The sequence below is a fragment of the Conger conger genome, chromosome 4 (genome assembly GCF_963514075.1).
Source record: "Conger conger chromosome 4, fConCon1.1, whole genome shotgun sequence".
Classification (NCBI taxonomy): Eukaryota; Metazoa; Chordata; class Actinopteri; order Anguilliformes; family Congridae; genus Conger; species Conger conger.
Genome location: NC_083763.1, coordinates 57,118,140 through 57,124,139, shown reverse-complemented (window position 1 = coordinate 57,124,139; position 6,000 = coordinate 57,118,140).

Here is a 6,000-nt window from a genome sequence, read left to right as displayed (position 1 = left end):
TTGCTATACTGTTGTTCTAATGTTGTTCGTTGTACAAGAGTAGCTAACTTACATCTGGAATGGTCTTCTTTTTCTTTGAGAGCTCAAAACGGCATGTTTTTAACATAGTTGACTTACTAACTGCTGGCATAGTGCTGTGTTTTTGTGTTTTAGCTGGTAGCAGACCTTTGGTAGAAATGCAAGAAATCAAAACAACCTTCTGAATGCAAAAATATTTATTCTGTTATGTAGCCAAGCAACCGATTTGTTGTGGCAGTTAGGGGGGCACCCTCTATTCATGGCTCAGTGCATTTTGGCTCTGTACTCCAACTCAGATTTGAAATGAAACAATGAATATGAGGTTACAGTGCAAACTGTTAAGGTCTGGATTTGAGGGTATTTACACTCACCGATCACTTTATTAGGATCATTTTTACTTTATGACACCTACTTATTCATGTGATTATCTACTCAGCCAATCGTGTGGCAGCAGTGCAATGCATACAATTATAAATAAATACAGGTCAGTAACCTCAGTTGATGTTCACATCAACCATCAGAATGGGAAAGAAATGTTATCTTTCAGCATGGAATGATTGTTGGTGGCAGACAGGGTGGTTTGAGTATCTCAGAAACTGCTGATCTCCTGGGATTTTCACACACCCTAGCTGAGTTCAATGAGCTGCAGTTCTGCAGACAGAAATGCCTTGTTAATGAGAGACATCTTTGAACACACAACACATCATAGCTTTAAGTGGATAGGTTACAGCAGTAGAAGTTAAGTCTAATAAATACCTAATGAAGTGCTCAGTGATTGTACATCCATATTGTGTGATCTGTGCAGGAATGAACTTTACAGGCTTTATTTTATACGTAATGACCTCCCTTCCCCCTGTTTACGTTTATACCAGTACAGGTGCAATTCTACTTGATTTCTACTTCATGGGAATAGGCTACTGGAAATTGTAGTTAAGCCAGCTGGTAGCTCTGCCCTGCGCTAGGTGATAGAGCACTACAACACACAGAAACAAAAGTTGGATAGTGGTTACACAGAATATTCTTAATTAGACTTGGATTGACGAAGAATAGCAATATTTACTTACCGTGATTTACTGTGGTTGCACACAATGAATTAGCCTACAGTATATATGACACCTTCAACTTAATCCGTTTGTCACAGCCAACTTAATAATATTGCGTGCAAGTGCAAGCTGTCCAGCAATTTTGTTTTTTTTGCATGTAGATACAACATAGTGAAAAGCAAAACAATCTGGCCGTTCTGGGGTTTTATTACATCACAGTATGTTGGATTCTATAAATATGAATGCAACAATAAATTGAATGTTCACGACTCAAATCACAAGTGGATTGGGTTAAGTGGCTAGTGTATAATGACATGAACTGTTTGCATTCTGTACTGACCCAATAGCAGAATATAATACTCTTTAAAACAGGTCCAGAATAACAGCAGTTCAGCAGGTAATGTTATTGATGTTATATCTCTAAAGTTAAGGTTACAGCTCCAGCCTGCTGTAATGTTAGCTAGTTAGCTAGTGGTCACAGTCGGTTTCTCATAAAAATCATATCATCCGAGTTTGAAAGCCTTTTTTGCTGGTCTGTTTTCTCCAGAGTTGCGCTTTTGTGTTTCATATTTGTTTTGCTGCAGCTCACACTGTCGCCATCATCATTAATTGATGTTCAGTTTTCACCACCAAAACAAGCTAATTATAGCATTCTTCATCATCACACTATTAAAAATAGCCACTTGACATTGGACAAAAACATTGCCTTCTACCATATTATAAGGAACAGACAGAGTTCAAAAGGATGGCAAATATCTACCCCTCCCAAAGCAAATGGTCTTGGAGCTTCAGTTGTCTCACTGTTATGGCTTACTGTATGGTAATCTTGCCATATGGTGCAAGCGCAGGTAACTCATTTTCCATCCTAAGACAGCCTCAGTTTTATGCCTGATTGTTTCTAATTGGATTCCCCACTTTTACGTGTATTATACTGCAGCAGTTACTTAGCTGAAGCAAATTTTCACATTTACGTATAAACTTCTCATTATTACAGTACATTCATTTAGCAGGCGCTCTTATCCAGTGTGGCTTACAAAACAAGACAACATAATTACATTCTGTGATGTAGATAAACAACATTCCCAGACCAGCGAGTATATGTGCAACATCATTAAAGTACTAAATGTACTTTTAGTCTGCAAGTGCAATTCAAAAAGAAGCTTCTGCAATGCAGTTGGGCTGATTCCTGGACAAAGCCAATTTTCATGTCAGATACCTGCTCCATTCATGGTTGTACATCAGTGTGTTGGCTAATAGCATTTATTAGCTCTTAATGTCAATGGAACAGATGTAAAAGCTGTAGGAGCTATTTTTGCCGTTGAAAAACCTAAGAAATGAAAAGGCAGTTTTTTTTTTTTTTTTCATGCCTTTGTACTTTTTCAAAGTGCTTCTCTAATCTGCTGCTGGCACACTGCCAGCTGGAGATGAATCTGTTCTCCCTCAGCGCACCGAGAGCGTTTCAGCCCTGACCACGCTGGCATGCGCTCTGATCCCCAGGGGCCGTGCGGGGAGAGGGCAGAGGGAAGGGAGCTCCATGCGGAATGACACTTTGTAAAGCACGCTGTTCCTGTCAGAGGCGATAGGATCCGCGTGACGCCCTGAGCCTGCCGTCCTCGGCTCAGATGCGCAGAGAGCGTTCGCAGACCCGGGCTACTGGAGGTTAACACCATCACTCGCTCTGTAGTGAGGGACAAGCTCATATTAATGGTCTGTGATGCGGTCTGACAGTGAAAGCCGGCCAGCAGGACAATGTGCTTGGCCGGTCGTCTCTAATGAGTTGTGGCAGGGAGAGGGAGATTGCAAAACACTGGGCATTATGAGGTCAGCATTTCTCAAGGAGGGATTCTTTCAAAGGTTGATTGATTTCTGGGCGGTTGTTCGTGTGGTACGTTTTCCTTTGTTTTGGCATCTGGGCATACCTTGGGGTTTTCTTACCAATGTAAATCCAACAATTCACTCTTAAAGGTATGGCACTCCATCAATACTTTTTTTTTTTTTACTATCACTTATAAAAAAGCAGATGTATCATGTGATGGGAAATCACCACACATCCTCAGAGCCCAGCTCTCTAATGCTCTGTTATAATTTATCTGATATTAAATTGAAAAGGAAGAGACTGCTTTGGAGCCTGTGCATTGCCTGCATTGGCCCTCAGAAGTTTTTCCTTGAGTTAAGCCGTGAGACTGCGATTGATGCATTTCACTGAGGAAAAAGACCAGTAGAGACCCTTTTCATTAAAATCAAGACTTCCCTAATGCTGAAGATGTTCATGTATTATTTCAGTTTCATTTTGACACCAGATCAGCTGTTTTGGCAACAGAGCCCCTTCACAATTTCAAGAGAAGAGAGAAGACCAATTCTCTGGACATGGAGAGCTGTGGTGAATTAGGCCCAAGGAGTGCCACAGACACTGAACAGATTTAGATTTTACAAATTCATTTTTTCTGGGAAGTTTATTTGGTAGAGTGTACAATGTTTCCAACCTTTTCTTTTTGGATTCTAGCATTTCCAGTATTTTGGCAGTCCATCATAAGATTATGTAACTACAGTCACAAGGATGTTCTGTGTTATGGGTGATTTTTTGTAGCAAGTAAATCTAGACACTGGTCCAGGTAACTGCCTGTTCAATTTCAAAGTCCAGGATTGTGAACACATTAGCAATCCCTGGTCCCTAGTTGTCACATGCTATATCTTGGTTGTGATGTTCAGTATTGTCACATTTTGTCTCTGATAAACGTATTTCATAATTCACTATCCAGGCATATTCATATAATCTCACCTGTAGCTCTGCAGTTCTGTTTTTCAGTAATATTTTCAATTTGTAGATCAGACCTTCTACAAACCCTTAAAAGCTCAGTATCATTTACAGTCCTGCTTCATTATTTTCAACATTGTCAACCCCAAAGCAATCAGCAGTGGATAAGATGAAGATCGTATCGTTTGAAGAGAATGAATTGAAATGAATTGTTGCAACAATAATCTCACCAGACAAATACAGTTCTTTCCATTTTCTCCAGAAGCTTTTTGCTAAGGATTCTGCTTAGTGTTGTACTTCGGCTTACACTTAATTATTCATTTTCAAGGATCAGCTGAAAATAGCATGTGCTTGAACAAACAGTACTGTATATTATGCAGACACAATTGCCTTTTATGAATGCTGAAAACAAACCTAGCAATCATATAATGGATTATTGATTCAGAGATTTAAATACATTAGTGAGAATAATACACCTGTGAAACAAATGCATTTCATTCTATTAAATACTTCTTAGCATTCGATGTGAAACAACACCTTTGGGAGTCATAGAGACAGTGCATCACTCTTCCAGTCTGAATTCCTTTAAGGCTTGTTAAAGGATTATCACAGATATGTCAGGTTATCACACTGTAATGTGAACAGTCTTTCCTTGGGTCTGTGTATCATTCCACCCTAATTTAAAAGCAGCTTTATTGTTTGTGCATTGTAATATTTCATTTACACTTCACAAAAGTTCCAAACTCTTATTTGTTTGGTCTAACCAAATGCTTGAAATTGTGATATTGAGGAAACGTGAGTGGTGGCGTTAGCCCAGTGAGTGTCCAAGTGGCTCTGAGCGTGACAGCTTATAAGATTGTCTATCCATCCATCCCTCCATTATCTTAACTCGCTTATCCTGAACAGGGTCGCAGGGGGCTGGAGCCTATCCCAGCATACATTGGGCGAAAGGCAGGAATACACCCTGGACAGGTCGCCAGTCCATCGCAGGGCACACACACCATTCACTCACACACTCATACCCACGGGCAATTTCTCCAATCAGCCTAACCTGCATGTCTTTGGACTGTGGGAGGAAACCGGAGTACCCGGAGGAAACCCACGCAGACACGGGGAGAACATGCAAACTCCGCACAGAGAGGCCCCAGCCGATGGGGATTCGAACCCAGGACCTCCTTGCTGTGAGGCGGCAGTGCTGCCCACTGCACCATCCGTGCCGCCTATAAGATTGTCAGCATCCAAAATATATGCTTGGTAACAATTTTCAGCAACAGTACGCCATTTCAAGCAGCATGTGCCTTGGTGGCTTCTTCTTGACCCAGAAGATTTAAGCTGCTGGATAGGCATATATATTTAATATTTAATGTGCAACTACTGTACACTACAGTGCTCCACATTCCCTTCTACAGTCTGCTCAGACACTGTAGCAACTGAAATTCTGAGGGGGTTTGAGTAAATGTGTATGTGACAATGCATCCCCTATCAATTCAGAAATCATATTAAATCAGTATTCTGTGAACAACAAATGTATTTCATTGACATATATTTTCATTGAAAAGCCAAGGAATGAGATAACAAAGACATCTCTCCCATAACTCTATTAAGCACAGACTCATTCACAATTCATTTGACATCAGCCTCCCTCTAAATTCAATTTTCGCCGGACAAATGGTCCATTTAAAGCCACATTGAGACTAGGTGATGTAGCCTTTTAAACGAGCCTTGTGAATTGTGATTGCATACTCTTGCCTCTGCGGAATCTTCGCTTGCGTCACACAGTTTCCATAGCAGCCTGAGCAGATCTCGCCGGTCTGTTCACGAGCCAAACACTTTTTCATTGTGTTCGGACTCTTTCAGACACATTCCAAGGCAATTCTATAGCATGCATCCCCTAATAGAAATCTGAACAAATTGAATGATTTGGCCATTACAAAATGGCCATCAGTCAATCGGAGTAATACTGTATATCACTGTCTGCTGTCCCTGTATTTACAAGGAAGCTATTTTGTATGTGTGATACAGCAACAAATAATATCCTCCCTTTGGTAATCATTTTGCAGGTGGACCTCGAGGCCATGGCTCCTGGTGTGCTACAAAAAGACACACAATAATAATACTGTAATATAGATACCACAGTAGCATTGGCAAATTATTATGTGTTGCTATACTGTGTGGCTCAATTGT